This window comes from Panulirus ornatus, chromosome 21 (assembly GCF_036320965.1).
Source record: "Panulirus ornatus isolate Po-2019 chromosome 21, ASM3632096v1, whole genome shotgun sequence".
NCBI lineage: Eukaryota > Metazoa > Arthropoda > Malacostraca > Decapoda > Palinuridae > Panulirus > Panulirus ornatus.
Genome location: NC_092244.1, coordinates 7,299,832 through 7,318,881, shown reverse-complemented (window position 1 = coordinate 7,318,881; position 19,050 = coordinate 7,299,832). Strand labels below are relative to the sequence as shown.

Genomic DNA, 19,050 nt, shown 5'->3' with positions numbered 1-19,050 from the left:
TTCTGGACGAAGATATGCATTACAGTACAGCAGCGTACATGTACAATGAACGAGAGAGGAAAGCCTGAATTGGCCTATTTTGGGTAAGAGACAATAAGATTAGTATTTACGATCTACCATAGACCTAGTTGCGATTTAGCATTAGGTAGTGACATGTGTATTACAAAGTTACTATAGATGGCCCAAAAAAGAGAAGAGGAAAGGCATAAGTAAAAAAAAAGAAAAGCGAAGGAATTAAAGAAGAAAACGAGAGAACAAAAGCATTACTAAAAATAAGGGATAAGGTGAAATAAAGACATTTAAAAAATGCCCAGACAAAGGCAGCGACAGGTTGGTATGGGGCTGAGGACATCTTGAGGGGACCAGCATGCAAGGTAAGGTTCGGGGGAAGTGTGTGTGTGTGTGTGTGTGTGTGTGTGTGTGAAAGCTGAGGCAGAATCGTCTGTCAAGAAACAGCTGGAGCCGGAGGGCGTTCAAGGAGTGAACATTTAATCCTGAAGAACAGTAAAAAGAATATTGTGACTGAATGTACGAACACATAAATTTAGCAGAAAAAATAGAGAAGATAAGCCATTTTGGCCGAAGGTAAACACATGCACAAAGGGAAGACTGTGTAAAGAAAGAGGGCAGGACACACACACACACACACACACACACACACACACACACACACACACACACACAGAGGAAACGAAACGAAGGATTTGAAAGGAGAGAATTATAATACCTGACTCACTGGTGATTCACTGGGAGATTAGAGAGGTGGTACATACGGGACAATGTTACTACACAGGAGAGGAACTGGGCAGTGAGGCAACTCCGGCGCGGGAAAACAGAAGTAACTGATGGGGTCGCTGCATTTGACTGGGTATGGAAAGTGTGTATCACAGTACAATGTAAGAGGCACAGTGTCTGATCACTAAAGCTACAAGTGATGAAAAAGACATACATTATCACGGTACAATGTAAGTGGCACAGTGTCTGATCACTGAAGCTACAAGTGATGAAAGACATACAATCACAATGATATGAATCATATGGTCCACCGTGGGTAAAGTACACACGAAGAATGTCATCACTCATGCAAAAAGCTTACACGCAACTTCTACGTCACGACCACGACAAGCCAGCGATGGAAGAGGTTGTTTGTGTAAACATTGCACTTAGAGAGCGGGTAGCGTTTAAAAGACTATATTTTCATTATCATCAAAGTGAATTAATGGTCTAGTCTTGAAACCTGATTTACTGAGAACGAAACGCTAGAAAAATAAACCATTTTCATTATAAAGTCACGCAACACAGAACAGATGCAGGATATATGTAGAGAATAATCAAACGCCAGAAAATAAGTCTGGATGTATTCAAGATTGGCTACTTTGCTACGGAGGTCAAAGGTTAGGTTTATAACCGTTACAACAAACATAATACTCCAAATATAAACAGCCGACTATAACCACTTCACACACACACACACACACATATATATATATATATATATATATATATATATAGACTGGGGGGGTAAGTGGGCAGGACGGTATACGCGTGTAGTACTGCGGTGCCAACGAGAGCTCCCAAACTTCTCGCAGCCGAGGAGACCCAGACAGCGGAACACCCTCAGGCTGGCACAAACCTTCACCGGAGCAGCTTTTTGTGTGGAGCCGAGCGAGCCAAGAGTGAGCGAGACCCGTACCAGCCTGGCGTCGCGGGTGGTGAGGTCAGCAACGGATACGACGGTCCGCTGCTCACAGGTCGCCTCGTGAGACATTTTCCTTATCTTGCGTAATACTCACAACCGGGGAACTAGATTCCACCAAGGTTACGTCCTAGTGTCTCGAAATCGTCAATAAATTCCGCCATTGTGTTCATTATATCGTCATTACCAGGGGTTCACATCAATCGATATATTACTGATTTTTCTCGAGTGTACACAGGGAATGCGAGATTTACACATACTGGGCCCTATCCTTTAATACTAGAAACTCGAGAGATGCTGCTACAATTCCCGGGAACAGGAAAAGGCGCAAAATGTGGGAACCCTGGAACCACAATGCCTTTCCGTTCCAACTGGTTTGGAGAAACTGAGACCATGAGGAAAAGACTTGATTTTCCGAATGACCTTGACTCCTGGTTCATCGGCCAACTAAGTGCGAGAAAGCAGCAAGCTTTCTATTTCGGTGCCTCAGTGTAGTCATCCAGTGAGGGAATGTCAATTGCATTCAACAGTTCTTGTTCGTTCCCCACCGAACGGAAGGAGCGGGAGTGATGCGAGAAAAATATTTCACACAGCTGTCGTAAAAATAGGTTATGCGCCACCTAGCATTAACCCAGAGAATATATATATATATATATATATATATATATATATATATATATATATATATATATATATATATATATATATTTTTTTTTTTTTTTTTTTTTTTTTTTTTTTTTAATTTTCCAAAAGAAGGAACAGAGAATTGGGCCAGGTGAGGGTAGTCCCTCAAAGGCTCAGTCCTCAGTTCTTAACGCTACCTCGCTAATGCGGGAAATGGCGAATAGTTTGAAAGAAAGAATATATATATATATATATATATTTTTTTTTTTTTTTTTTTTTTTTTTTTTTAATACTTTGTCGCTGTCTCCCGCATTTGCATATATATATATATATATATTAGTTTGCAGAGATCAATCACCCAATGAAGTGCTAACATCCTTATTAACGAATGCCACAGACAAAACCGGAACCATTTTACACCTTAGGTGTTGATGCGGTCCGACTTACCTTATCAAAACTCAGCTGCCAGCTTAGTCTCAAACATCCCCTGGTATCTTCCCCCTTCCACATGCACCAGACACCTCATTACGAGTCCCTCCCCCCCTAACCCCTACCCCAAACGCCATGGCCTGTCATACCAGTTACGAATTGTCTAAACAATTATGACTTATCATTCCTTTAAGCAACAATTGCCGTCCTTAAAAAAGATGTTTTTCATCTTATATGCACTCTTTATGATTACTCTCTCTATATAAACGGGGTGAGAGCGGGGGGATGGAAATCTTCCCTCCAGGTTTACTTTTCCAAAAGAAGGAACAGAGAAGGGGGCCAAATGAGGATTTTTTTGCTTCAGGCTCAGTCCCCTCTTCTTGATGGTACCTCGCAAATGCGGGAAATGGCGAATATGTATGATATATATAAATATATATATATATATATATATATATATATATATATATATATATATATATATATATATATAAATATATATATATATGTATCATAATTATGTAATCCTGTAGTGAGAATCTTGCAACCTCAAGGGTGCACTCCATACTGGAGCAAGGAAATGATGAACTCCCTTGAAACAACAAGGTCCTCAACAAATCTGGACCATGAGGGTACTGGCTCGCCATAGGTAACTCCTGTTCGGGTTGCAGCACACACACACACACACACATTCTCATGCTACTGGGAGTAGCGCAGCCACGGACTCTCAAAAGAAATCCTAGGTAACACCAGGACTCTTTCTTAGGAAGAGGTCCTGGACTAATCACACCTAAGATAAATATATACATAGACACATATATCGTCCTTCATATACGATCCAGCCAGCCCTAACCCCCTATCCAGTAGCGGTCTGGTCAGACAAGGTTCCACTCACCCGGCTTGTCCCATGGTCGAACCAGCGCCGGGGCTGGGCAGGAGGGAGTGGTGGGGAAGTGAGGAGGGATGGACATGAGGACATTATTCCTGGGAGGGGCGAGGGAGGCGGGGGGAGGATAGACACATCAGTCTGTGTCCTTTTAATCCAGCCCGACCACCGTTCACTCACTAGTACCCCGGACCAGGATCCTCCACTGGACCAGTCGGACCAGACCGGACCAATTCCAACCAGAACACCTTGTGCGCGCCTCCTTGTTGTATCATTTACTTACTCACTTTATTTGTCCATATATACACAGCTGAAGTGGTGTGGGTGCAGGGTACAGAGAAGGGAAGTAGGTGAAGGCAAGCATCAGGCGTACAGTGGGCACAATACACCGACAGAAGTGGGCGACAGGTAGTGTCCAGGGCGACAGATGGTGTCCAGGGCAACAGAAGTGGGCGCGACAGGTGGTGTCCAGGGCGAGAGAAGTGGATGACAAGTGAAGTCCAGGGACACGGAAGTGGACGACAGGTGGTGTCCAGGGACACAGAGGTGGACGACAGGTGGTGTCAAGGGACACAGAAGTGGACGACAGGTGGTGTCCAGGGCGACAGAAAAGGATAGGAAGGTGTCCCTATCCCGTCGATGAAAAGGGGGAGAAGGGGCGTAATCCTCATGGCACTAGTGATATGACAAGGGAGGGCCTCAGTACATCATAAAAAGGATCAGATCACATCCTAAGGTGTTCAACTCGACGTGATACACGGCGGCGAAGTGGGTCACATCAGACATATTACATGATGTAGGGCAGAGCTCAGTGCAAGCCTCCAGACTTTTGGTATCCATCTCAATGATCAATGTTTTCACTAGCCTCAGATATGGCTCCCTAACATCAAGGGGTTAGAAGCCCCAAAATGACTTTTACCCAGGGTCCTCAAAACCCTGGGGCCACATCTACTCTAATCTCATGAGAAAAGTATAAAGTTTACACTGGGTGGACCAACTGATGAAGTAGGATTTTTCTTTAATGGGAACAAAGAGAATTGTCCTTAAATTACAACATTGGTAGCAATCTGGATTTTATATTATATTTGTGTTAAAAGGTGAGCGTTTTACACTTGTCTTGCCCCGTCCTTTAACCTTCTGCAAGTACCATGTCCTTACTCTTATACACACATACACCCCAAACCCGTTGGAGGATGAAAAGGTAGATTGGGGGGGCCGTGCATGAATTATGGTCAGCGACGCTAACCACTACTTGGTACCACGGTAGCCCATACCATGATCCTTCCACAGGCTTGCCTCCGAAGTCCCTTGTTACGACCTTTTACTTCTCTGTGTCCGAAGTCCCTTGTTATGACCTATTACTTCTCTATGTGATCAAGGCTGGAAATTTTCCCGTCAGCTTGAGGCGAGAACCCCATAACCCTTGCGGGAAAGGTAGAGCACCTGCGAGCGCCCGCTCCGAAGGCCTCCCTAAATCATTCACCCGGTAGTAGCGACGGCAGGAGTGTGTACAAAGGGCAGGGACGTAATCAATGTAAGCTGATGACCTGCGCTTAGGCGAGGGAGAGAGAGAGAGAGAGAGAGAGAGAGAGAGAGAGAGAGAGAGAGAGAGAGAGAGAGAGAGAGAGAGAGAGAGATTTCCTCGTTTATGAGAATCAAATACAAGCCTTACTCCCTATCATGCAGGGGTCTGAACAGGTTACCCTTCCTCTCAGAAGGGGAGACCATGTTGATTCCTTCAGCGTAGCAAAGCGTGCGGTTCAGAACACTTAAGGGCATCACGGGCCTGTTAATTACTCAGTCTCGTATTGATAACACTGCCATTTATCCCGCTTAGATGAGGTTACCGACGGACACCACGGAGCTCCGTCCATCGGGCACAAGTCTCGATCGTTATATGAACCACACAAGCTACGCCATCGACTACGATCGGCCACACAACACAACCATCCACTGGATCGTGGAAGACCTCTCTATTCATCGATCCTTCCGGTGTCCGGGCCTGGTGAGGTGTGTGTGTGTGTGTGTGTGTGTGTGTGTGTGTGTGTGTGTACAAGGGGACCATTTGCAGGCGCGGGTATGTATACAGTCATTCAAAACCCGATTTTCTAAGACATGTCAATCTACAGCTTATTTCGTCAGAAACTACAACAGCGATAAACCACAGAACATAGTAATATACAACTTTACCCCACTCATACCAACATACAGATCTCATACTTAAACTACCATACTTTATCATACTTCTGCTACTAGTATCATACTCCGATCATATTCCACGCTGCAGCAAAAATAACTCTGGTACACAAATTCCAGTCGCTCATATCTTTTTTTTCACCTTTTTTCATAGTGTGGAGTGTTGCAAGGACGCCCGGGGTAACGGTAAGACCCAGACATGTTGCTGCTCCTTAGGTCACCAGTGGTGCCACCTTTGTCGTATGACACACCCCCCCTCGGCCAGCCATACGTCCACCTATGTCAACCGTACCTCACACTCTACCAGCGGCTCCACTTGTGTCGCCTGACACCTCCGACTGTATCAATAATACCTCAGCCTCCACCAGTGGTGCCATCTGTGACGCCTGACACCACCGCCTGCATAGGTCATACCTCACTCTCCACTACTGGTGCCACCTGTGTCACCTGACACCACTGCCTGTATGAGTCATACCTCACTCTCCACTCCTGGTGCCACCTGTGTCACCTGACACCACCTGTGCCAACCACCAGTGGTGCTACCTTCTTGACACTAGTCATACAGACGTAAATTCTGTGATGGAGGCAAAATTCCACAAGGAAGTAGACATGGCTCCGTCTCTGAACACGAGCAGAGGATTAACACAAGGAGTTATAATGTCAGTTCCAAGGTCACACGCCATCGTATCCAAGGGTCGCTGCGTCGTGCTCTGGGGGTCGTATCGTCGTGTTCTACGGGGTCGTCCCGAGGTGCTCCCTGGGTTTACGGGACAAGAGGAACAGAATGCAATGAAGAAACACGCCTGAGCTGTGACGCCTTGCCAAACGATGCCCATATCAGACGTTTCACAGTTAACAGTTCCAGCAGGACGACACACGCTACCGAACACCGTCCGCACTCCGGCCCACACTGAGCGCTGACCACGGGAGTCTCCCTCACATTTCACCAAGGTATAACGTGATCTACCGCGTCACTAACTAACTAGCGTTAATCCAGTCAGTGCAGTGGAGTTCCTCTCTGTCCCTTAACTCCTAGAGCACGTCGCTATGATCCCAAGACCAAGATGGAACGATCCTTGAATAATGAGCTGCCCTTCCCGCTCAGCACCAACAACAAAAACAGATGCTGTCGAACTTGATCACATTCACACACTGAGCAACGTCGACCGCTCTAACTGTTGCTCCCATCTGGTTTACCGCTGAACCAGACGGGCGAAAATTCCTCAACGAACTTACGGAGAGTCGAGCAACTGGAAGGGGTCATGTCCAATGAGGGAGATTCACTGACTCTGCCACGTAACGCGAAACTGTATGTGGCCTACGGACATAGCATCACATCAGACGTTATCAACGTAATCAGATATACAGACACCCCATCTTCAGGACCAGCATCCCGGAAAGTGTTTAATTCTTTCATTCCTGACATTCGACATATCTGCAATACCTCAACTGTTTACTTTCACCTAATGGTTGCCAACATCCAATGCTGGGTGCCTTGCACCGTCAGGTGTGGAGTGGGTGTCTTGCACCGTCAGGTGTGTGCTGGGTGTCTTGCCGTCCGGTGTGAGGTGGGTTTCTTGCAATGTCAGATGTGTGCTGGGTGCCCTGCCACACTACAACGGGATGAGGAATGATACGCGATGGATATCACTATGACACTCCAGTGGGCCATGTACAAGTTTTGACAGCCAGATAATTACTATTTTCTTCTTCCCCGAATCATGAACGGCTCTTGCTGTTACATAACCCTTTCCGTGTAAGAGTACGACCCTTCAGCACGGCAATACGACCCTTGGGTATGGTGGCCTGGTCTTTGATCTGACCCTCAAGGGGTAAGGTCAAATGCCAGGCGATGGGGTCACGTCATCGTGCTCAAAGGTCGGTTGCGTCTTAGGACTGTGGTAATACAGTCGACAATTCAGCCACGCTGCGTACCTGTGGGTAAATAGCACGTTGCCTATACTCCCGCCCTCAACACCACATTATTCACACGACAACTGCGGTTCGCCACGGCTGCACGGCCGACCCTTTCCGATGCTATTAGTACTGATCCCGACCTTCCATTCCAAGCAGGGAACGCTATATGTTTATCAGTTAAGCCACTGTCTTACGACGGAAGGCGTGTATTATTACGTCCCAGCGGTGGACACATAACCACATCGAGGAAATACATAGGTGCACAGTCTCGTTAAATGGAAGTTTTTTTTTCTACAAGCACCGGGTGACCTAATATATCACAGATACACCAAAGACACTGCAATATCACGCACGTCGCATTTTGGGACGAAGAAACTAACCAGGAGTGTGTTATCAGTACTGGTATATACATGTATCTAATATTTGTTATTCTCATCCAAATCCTCAGGATGAAAAAAAAAAAAAAAGTCAATATTGCCAAGTTTACCCTCGTACAAAAACCCATTTTCTTCGAAGACAGGAACGCTCACCTAAAATCTTCACGTCTGCCGTTTTCGATGCCTATCGTGCAGCCTTCACAGGATGGCCAGGTATCATCAGCACTGCACACTAAAAGCCACTTTGAACAGGCTAGATAACCAATCGTGGACTGAGGAGAACACAACCTTGTCGAGGACTGTCTGAAAGAAGCCCATTTCACGTAGAGGGCAGCCTAGAAGCTGTAGAAGCCACAAAATAGGCATCTTAGTAGTCGCAGATCTAAACAGACTCCTCAAAGGAGTATCAAAGAAGCTAAAGAAGATGGAAATAATTCTGAGTGATTACCCGAGGGCCAGTGGCTGAAGCGCCACTCGTTCTCGCGTCACACATGCAATGTGACGTATGGGCTTGCTAGTCCACATGACCTTATGGGGAATGATTGTAAACTAACTCGGGGGCAACTTATTATCATTATCTTTATCAAACATAATTTCTATTTGAGGGGTGAGGAAAAATTAGTTTTCTCTCCATATCAAATGGGGGTGTGGCCGCACCAACTCACCCCCACTCAAAATAATAATAATAATAATAATAATAATAATAATAAGAAGAAGAAGAAGAAGAATACCACCAATGGATCCTGGGGCTGCATAGCTATACAATGTGAGGATGTCGATCGCTTTGCTGACTCGCAAAATCATACTCGGGCTCGCCAGCCTTCGAATCCTGGAGACCATGAATATCATTCACTACGGATACGTTTCCCAAGCCAGTAAGATAATGAGTCATTCCATCTACAACCAGTCCTGAGCCACAGTGTAAACAGTTTTAACTAAATAAACATTTCCTTAATGTGTGTGTGTGTGTGTGTGTGTGTGTGTGTGTGTGTGTGTGTCTCAGCTGTGTCAGCAACACTCGCTCTCCCAAATCTGCCACGCAAACAATTCTTATCTCTACTATCACAAAACCTAAAACCCCATCTGAAAGACGGCACGACCATACGACCCTTGAGGATGACGATACGACCCTTGTGGTACGGCTTGACTTCAACGAGACCGAAGGGTCATACTGTTGGGGTCAAGGGATCAATTCTTCTTTTTTATCTATTCTAAGTCGTTACTTCCCCTGGTGACGCAAACCTTCATCAGACACTGGGAGATTCACGTGTCACCACGTGGATGAGCGCAACACGACCCTGTCACACCCTGACCTATCCGGAAAGATATCTGCCCTATTCAGCTGCAACAGGTGTGCCGATGGCCTTGAAAACCCAAGTGAGGTGTCAGGCGTAAAGAGGGAAGGGTGCATACCATTTCAACAAGCATTCTACCAACGTAACCTAACGCTACAACACCCGCTCAGTCGTAACTCAGCCCGGTTCTTCATGATAACTTTCAAAATAACCTCCAGCAGCAGTACGACTTGGACGGTAGATACATAGTGGGATCTACGGCCATTAGAAGACTCGAAACACACCATCAGTGCAGAGGAGCTGTTCGCTCCTGCAGGCGTGCATCTGTGTATTGGCTAAGTCATAAAAATGCATCCGAATACAGTGAATTATGTAATTCCTTACAAGCACGTGACCATACATCTTATCAAATTAAACCAGCAGCAGCAGCATGTGGCACCTTCGTCACCACCATCCAGGAAGAACCAACCCACCACATACTCTCTACCCTGTCATGTAAGATAAGTAAGAAATATCCCGTGCGGGCAGATGTGGCACATCAGTGACACGTGGCGCAGTCTTGCGCCAGATGACTGAACTATAATTTGCTCTACGTTCCAGCAATAACTGGTCTTTTCACTTGTATATAATGTTCTGCAACCTCCAAGTATTTCAGATCAAGGAAGCGATTCAGACAGCCTCCCGTGTCACATTCACCTATTCTGATGTGGTCGCAAATGATATGAACACCGGTACGTTAGGCCAACCCCTACATCTGCCACTTATACAAGACCCTTTCAGAACTCCCTGACCACAACAGCACGACCTTCGAGTACAATAACCTTGACCTCTTACCAGATCTAAAGGCCTGGCCATCACGGTACCAAGGGTAGTATCGCTCAAACGTCCGCTGTCACTTTTGGTGAAGGTTGAGAGTAAACATCGGAATGGAACGCTTATGTAAACATTAATGGAATGGACCATATAATGGAATAATACTAAACATATCTTGTGTATTCAGATATAACATGACATACATGATAGCAATTTTTACATCCCAATATCAGTTATTCTATTTTGAACAAGTCTTTGTCTTCAAATGCCAGGGTGTAAGACATTATTTCCAATAACCGCATAAACATATGAACAGTTGCACAGAAACACATCGGGACAAAAACTTGCTGACTAACAAGTAACCCAACTGATTACCCAGACAAATATTCTATTTTAGGCACCAATCACAGAATATGCATCTGATTTCAGTCATAACATCTGGTCCATCGAGCCAGTTACTACGTGTCCAGCCTGGTGTTTACCCATACCGCATGCTAAACACTAGTGAACATGTAGGTCATTTGAGCACGACGTTACGACTCCTGAAGCACGACGGTGCGACCCATGAGCACGACGGTACGACCCATGAGTACTGCTGCTAAGTACACTGTTATACTGCATTGAGTATTACTGCTAGTAACAGTAACCAAAGCTTACAGGAGCTTTGCTTTACTCACCTTAATAAGTTAATCTTTACCTCCTTCTGTGGCGACACGCGCTCTGACGGCTTCCTACAGCACTAGTCACCGGCAACACACATCTTCATGTAACAAATCTTACGTAACCATCTTAGAAAAGTCACTTGCTTCTTCAACTTTTTGCTATCACTGCAATAAAGATGGTGGCGCTTTTCTCACAATGGTGTGGCCTAACCTCCCACCCAACCGTCGGCAGAAAGCCCAACACACCACAAGCCTGGCAACACCACATTTTAGCATCTGGGAGTCATCATAAACAACCCTCACACGTGATATGCCTTGGAATCTTGCTACTAGAACCATACATTATCACTCGTACACTGTCTACCATCATGACACAAAATCTCTAAACCACATCTTCAGCCACCTTACTCCATTAGTTCACCACTTAAGAATCAAAAAGTACTTATTTACTTTTCTACCGTTTCTTGCTTAACTTCACATTACGTCCTCTGGTTCTTTTATCCCTACATCCCTCGAAGATCTGTTCACTCTCTACATCATTACGGTTCCAAAATCTTAAAGGCTGGGATCAGGTCACCCCTCACTCTTTTCTCTTCCATGGTGGGCAAATTCATGGCCTCCAACCCTTCCCTGTTACTCAGCTCTTTTGATTCCAATACCGTCATTGCTGCTCTCCTCCGGGCCTTCTTTATTATCTCTATGTGCTTATCAAACTTCAGAAGCATGATCTACATTATGGAGTGCAAGATGTCAAAAGCTTCCACAATATTTCCTTAACCATGAACTTGAACGCAATTCTGTTGTGTGCTATGATAAATTTGGTCCCCTTATCTACTCCTCTAATGTGGGACTCTGGTGTCAGGTCAGGGAAGACAAAGACTCCTCAGTAATTCTCAAACACAGATTCCTACAGCTTATTTCTGCTAGATGATATCCATATCGAGGCTCACTTTTACTGTGACTCATCCGTATTATTTTACATTTATTTGCGTCTTGTCATTTTCCATCAAACATATATCAAAACAGTTTTGGAGTCTGTTAAGGTCCCCTTGTAACTTGGTGCAATCCTCCAAGCTCTTCACTTCCCTCGTGACTTTAGCATCATCTACCAGCACACTCACAAAGAAGTTCATACCTTCTGGCAAGTCATTCACTGAACTCAGAGTAATGGTCCCAGAACAAAATCTCTTGCAGCACTCCGCCGACGACCTCAACTCATTTTTGAGAAGGCTTCTCTGACTTATGCCCTTTGATCCATTCCACAAAGATAATCATCAAAGGAGTCTCTCCTTTATTCTTGACTGCTGAGCCACCTTCACAATCAACCTCCTGTGTGATATAGTGTCAAAGGCTTTCCGGTAGTCCTGATACAGAGCTACCAGCTTTCCAATATTGAACTCACTCACTCACAGAAATCTATAAGGTTCATCAAGGTGATTTCTCCTCTGCAGAAAGTTGTCTATTTACTTTCTGAATGCCTTTTCTAAAGCTTTACAGACCACACTCGTTCGGGAGACCCGTTTCCTTTCTTATAGAGAGGTATGGCACTTCACCTCCCCTCAGAGACATCCTCATCTCTTGAACATTCTCTGCTATCACACAACTTAAATTTATGTAAGCTTTCTTCATTAACCATGTCCTCAATCAACATGTTCCATTCATCCACCACTCTTTGTGTGTGTGTGTGTGTGTGTGTGTGTGTGTGTGTGTGTCTAAAATAATCAATAAATCATGTTAACAAGATTAACAATCATGAAAAATATCAAATTTAAAGAATGGATGGAGTTTGCGCGAGATATAAATCCGTCTTATCAAAATGCAAATGTTACTGAACGTGATTCATGTGTACAGGAGGTTTGCATAACACGCCAACTGACATGAAAGTACAACAAATTTCATCCTACTACCACAATAGTCAATACTGTTAAGAAAAGGAAAAAAACTAAAAATACGATATTCAACCAGCCAATGAAATGATTTCGTCACAAATAGCATGTTACTTCAGGGATACAGCAGCTGTGCCACTCAGCACCTGCCTCTATATAGCACAACTGTTTACATGTAGCTCGATTGGCTTATGCCTTACCTGACTGTATATCCCTTGTAAGACCACGCTACCTACCCTTCCCCTGTGATTAGTGACGACAGTGACTTTCCGATTTTTCCATTAACTAATTCCTTGGCACGTGTCTTCCATGGACTCGAAACACCTATGGAAATGTAGAAGTGGTATTTCTTTCTTTGTTACCTGTAGGGCTGGATTATAGATAGTGCTGCTGGGCCAGAGGGTAAACGATCCAAATTATGAGTTCATATCCATTACGTCACGTAACACAGGCCAGTTTATGATGAAAGAAAAAATATTTTGTATGGGGTTGATGTACGATCTGGTTCTGGTAACAACAAACCCACCACATCAATGACGTTTTATGTTTTTGTCTGGCCGTGGCTAAGCAAATACGCACAAAGCAAAACGAACGTCTGGTCGCGACCTAGGACAAATATCATCCAATCTAACCTGCCAAATGGGGATGGACAACCTGCAGTTTGGGGAACACAGTTTAAGAATATACATAACTCACCGGAACCACATGTAAGCGTGTACATAAAATGATGGATCTCAAGTGGGAGACGCGTCACCCCTACGGTTTCCACGAGATGAATGATAGCTGGCTGCCAGCTTGGACTAGCCGCCACCAGAGTGCGACAACGAGGAATAATTCAGTGCGTCTAACCAATGGAAAGACACTGGACGATTTTCTTGTTGATATTTGATCTGGTCTTGAAGTTTAAAGGCGCTAAAACCTAATGATTATCCACCGTTTTTTACCACAAAAGCGATACACAAAAACTATAATTACGCATTATTGCTTCCTTCACAAAATCAACCTAATAACACTTGATATTTCTGTATAAAAGTTTATTACATATTTCTAATTCTTCCACTATTACCATATATGACTCAAACTCCTACGTTTTTTGGTATTCCGTTTGTACATGTCCCACTGTGTTATTGCACTTGCAGGTGTCACATACTGGGGCAGGTCCCCTCTCTATGATAAGACCATGGGTCAAAACAGCATGACCCATCCCCTGTCGACAAAGAATTGCCGAGAGCGAAAAGCGTTACACTTCAACACCTTTCTATAACCTCTGTTGTCTGTTATTCTTTTGGACCCCTAAGGAAAGCCAATGCATTTGAGAGAACTTTTAATTTATATTCCTAAATCTTTTTGTTGGGCCTGTGTTCTCTTGTATCCCTAGGGTTACAGCCCCAAGGTTAAGTGGACTCTGGGTATACGTTAACCTGGGTATACATGACAGGGGAGATATGGGAATGTTCACAGAACGTGCACAACAGTTAAAGATGTCAGCAGTATGGTTGGTTGGCTGGTGCTTAGAAAAGTTTTAATAGAACGAAGGGCTGCCAATTTGCTCCATACCTAGTCCTCGTACAGAAGCTTCATAATCTAAATACCTCACGTAATTCTACGGTGCTGTAAACCATTTAAGTGGCAGATAAGTGAATATTACCACTGAGCATGGTAGGAGATATGAACCCGTGTTTATGAAAGTATAACGTCACAGTTAGCAGCTGGGCTGTTGTCTGCGTCAAAGGACTGATAACATTACCCCCAGCTCCCATGACATGAGAAAACTTTTTAACTCAAGGTGCCGCCGCCTGTGTGAAATGAAACAACTGCCGCACAAGTATCAAGAAATGTTCCGCTATATAAGAATACAGGACACCAACTTTAAATTTTAGTCTATTAGTCACGATAGTAAGATCCTTGAGCACGACTGTGCCACCCCTGGATACTGTTGGCCTGGCCTTGGACATGACCCTTATGAGTGGTGATTAAACCCATACGAGGATTGAGGTCCCCTCCCCCCTCCCCATTTAGAAGCTTCAAAATAAAATGATGGTAACTTAGCAACATGGACAGGATCCAAGGGTACCACAACGGGAGTTTCCACACTCGTCCCCCTGACCCCTTCTCAAACCTTCTTTCCTAACACACAACTATTTAAACTTCTTGTATGTCGTTCACACTCACTTCCTTTATGACAGGTTTCATCTTTAATCATGCTTTACAGCCTCTGGGTGTTCTGTCCCTGCATTAACCTGGTTTAAAAACATAAGGATGTGACCACCCTTCTCCGTTCTATGGTGAGCAAATTTAAGACCTTTAACCTTTCCCTATACCTTAGTTTTCTTAATTCCGGTTCCATCTTTGTTGCCCCTCTCTGGACCTTATATAAAAGTTCTTTGTACTTTTTACTCTTCTTTAAGTGTGGTGACCGATGTAATAATTTTTTGGCCTTATGCTGGATGTGAACACTTGCTGAAACTTCCCTTGTCCAATAATTTGGATGCCACAGTAATATCTGCCAACACAGTTTTATCTCCTTTACTATTCTCCTAAAATGGAACTCAGGAGACAGGTTAGGGACGAAATCAACTCCCTCCCTAGTCCTTCTCACAAATTCCTGCAGCTTATTTCATACTAGATAATTTTAATTCTAATGCCATCTTTCACTGCATTCTTTCCTTATTACTTTACATTACTCAGGCTGAATTTCAACCTAGTATTAGATCAACTTTGGCGTCTGACTAGGTCCCCTCGTAAGCTGATGAAATCCTCCTTAATTTTCACTTCCCTCCTGACCTTGGCATCATCTATAAACATGTTCATGTAGGAATTCAATCCTTCTGGAAAGTCATTCACACAGCACAAGACAAATGGTCCCAGAACAGAACCATGGGGCAAGCCACTGGCCACCTCAACGTCCTTTATCACTTTTCACCAAAATAATCAATTGGAGGAGTCTCCCCCTTATTCCGGCTTGAAGATCCAGCTTCTTAATCAGCTTCCTGTGTAAATGTCCAATGGTCTAGAGGAAAGATACGGGAATGGTAATAAATCCAGTTGACACACCTAATAAATTCATAAGCAACTTCAAGAGCTGGTACTGAAGGAGTCGGGACGATCACTACTGATGAATGTCACCCGTGAAATAAGGCTGATTCATTCAGTTATGAAAAGCAAACCATCATAAAGAACAAGATACATTAGTGGTAATGGTGGTGCTTAACGAATTTCAGTTCTTCGGTTTCATTTATACATGTTCTTATAAATCCTTTTTTTCGTACTGACTATATGAGAAATGAACCTATGATATAACTTATGAAGAAGAAAAATGGTATAATTTATGAAGACTGTAATTATAGGAATTGATTGAAAGAAATCACAAAAATAAAACTATTTGGAAAAATGTGGTTTCTAAAGTCTGGAGATCTTTCTATCGGCAAGTATGACGACATTACTGGTAGTAAATAAGGGTGGGTAAGTAAACAGATATATGTGTCAGGAAAATGTGGAGTGGTAAATGAGAAAACTTTCTAATCGTGAAATGTGGGTCAGTAAGTCCAAAGACTTTTTACTGAAATATAGAATATCGTTTCACGCTACCACGCTAACGCGGGAAACAGCGAATATATAAATATATATATACATACACGTCCACACACGCACATACACATACCTATGCATCTCAACGTATACATATACATACACACACAGACATATACATATATACACATGAACATAATTCATAGTCTGCCCTTATTCATTCCCGTCGCCACCCCGCCACACATGAAATGACAACCCCCTCCCCCTGCATGTGCATGAGGTAGCGCTAGGGAAAGACAACAAAGGCCACATTCGTTCATACTCAGTCTCTAGCTGTCACGTATAATGCACCGAAACCACATATATTTTATACATATTCGCCATTTCCTGCATTAGCGAGATAGCGTTAAGAACAGAGGACTGAGCCTAAGCAGGAAAGTTCTCACTTAGCACACTGGAAGTTAGCCACTTCCGACGAGTGGACCTCAGGTCCCGAGGTGTGGATATGTGTGTTTGTCTGCGTGACGTGAATACAGGTCAGATAAGGAAAAAAGTGTTCAGTGTCTTCATTAGAAAAGTTGCATCTTGGGCATAACAGGTCCTTGATGAATGTGTGTTGTGTTTGCAACGTGGCAGATTCTGGTGGTGTACAGAGCACAAATGAGAAAGCATTACTCATACATGAAAAAAAGGAATGAGCTAGGTGAAACAATCTTATCTTAAATTCCATTCCTCTGAACATAATGGAATTTGGATATCAGTTTTCTGCACACATATTCAAAACCATACACCACCACCATTAGTGATAAGTGGCAAAGTCTCTCCAAACAAGTAAGTTTAACATCTATATACCTTTCACCTGGGTAATATGTATAGATAAATAGTAGGCTCTTTAAAGTGTTTTGCATTAAATCCAACTGAAGAGAGTACACACTCAGACCAAACATAACAAAAGGGCCCATATGGCTTCTACAATGCATTACACATCATACTGCATTTTGATACAGTATCATTCTGTGAGACATTACCTTGAAGTCCAGGATGTATGAATTTGTCTACTGTAAGCTGAAAAGCCAAGGAGAAGAGGATCAGTATCATGCCAATGCACTGTAATAGCATGTTACCTCTACATTTATCTTAACCTGTACCAATTACTTATTACTTGTAAAAATAAGTCAAACCACTGATGAAACAAATCTAAGTTAAAACCAAGAATTCATAAGTGAATATATCTTAATCAATCCACCAGTATAAAAGCCCAACAGATATGAACCATAAAGTCAAATTACTTCAAATTCCTGAGTACATATATTCACCCCTGATGGGCTGAAATGTCAAAGGAAATAAGGTCTGTGCCATGCTTGTTCAGTGTCACAATATTCTAACCTTGACTGTCCCCTTCATTTGCAACACTAGCATGTGACTAAAAAAAATCAATCAGACCCCTGATGAATATTCATCAAAATAAGAATATTAGGAACAAATTACTCTCTAACCTTATAGCAGAAGTTCATATGGACATGTATAAACTTTCAATACAAGAGCTCTACAACACCAGATCATAAAAAAAGAGTCATATCAATGGCCAAAATATTCTAACAGCCCCATCATATCCTGGTACTCTACCCTAACAACACCTATGACCATTCTCTGACTTTAAACAACAGAAACTCTAAAAATTCGTTTTGGTTTCTTCTTATTTCTCCCTTTTGTTCTTTGTTATGGTTTCTAAGGACTGCTGTCCATAAGAGGAGCCTCTGACATTAAAAAGGGGAAGAGAACGAAGGGGGGAACATGATGAAGCATTGTGAGGTTATGGATATGAAAAACATTCTCTTGTTTCCCCAATAAACAACATGAACATCCCCACTTCCCCTAGGAGTTACATCTAACACTGATATAATACAAGACATGAGGCTAAAGCGAAACGTCAGAACAGTGTCTTCAACAGTAAACGACTGACAATATAACTAATTTTGGCATTCTGCAAAACATCTAAGTTATGCAACATAAAACTACTATTTATAAATCCAGTAAAGATTAAATGAATACATACAAATAAAATCCTGGATAATGATGAAAATATTACCTTAACACACAATTTCACTTCTAAAAACATACACATTATTCTGGAAATTGTTCATTTCTGAGCCATGCTTTCACAGAACTATGGTTTAGTGTTAACAAAAATGACACATGGAAAACAATATCATCAATACTGTCTGAAAAATGTTTTAAAAAGTGAGACATGAAAACTATTGTGAAAAGTATGGTACTCTAATATCTACAGTAGTATCTGTCTATCATCATTAACACCATTTCCAATTCAAAACTGAGGATCTAGTACACAAAGTTTCTGAAATGACTTATTCACATCCTCAACCCATGCTCAGTGTTTTAATTCAAAACATGGACCTCTGTACTCTTAATGCATCTACCTGTCCACTATGTACCTATGTACCTTGTAACTCCAGCTGTATTACTATATAATGCTATTGACCAACTAATCAAGTACCACATGTTTTACATGGCCATAACATATGCCTTTCTGATGATTTCTTCACACATTTTCATTTTTCATTCTACCTATCCTCCAAATTCCAACTTCAGTAAACTGCATGAGTAAATCAACTCTCCCATTCTTCTTCCTCTATCCTGATTTATATAAAGTTTGGTTTCACATTCATATACTTAGGACAAGTACTTTTGCACAATCTCTCATTAATTTTTTCCATTCACTA

General features: G+C 42.9%; 1 protein-coding gene across 12 annotated transcripts in view; it reads right to left on the bottom strand.

Moving 5' to 3' along the window:
- mmy (UDP-N-acetylglucosamine pyrophosphorylase mmy) overlaps window positions 1-19,050 on the bottom strand; it is a 114,782-nt gene that overhangs the window by 86,704 nt on the left and 9,028 nt on the right. For 4 of the 12 annotated variants that reach the window (XM_071675672.1, XM_071675668.1, XM_071675670.1 and 1 more), the window contains exon 3: window positions 17,338-17,374. The exons of 7 other annotated variants lie outside the window; for them this stretch is intronic. The gene's annotated coding sequence lies outside the window, so the exon portion shown is untranslated. Of the gene's footprint in view, window positions 1-13,477; window positions 13,500-17,337; window positions 17,375-19,050 lie in introns of those variants that run through there. One more of the 12 variants, XM_071675674.1, reaches the window with a different exon arrangement.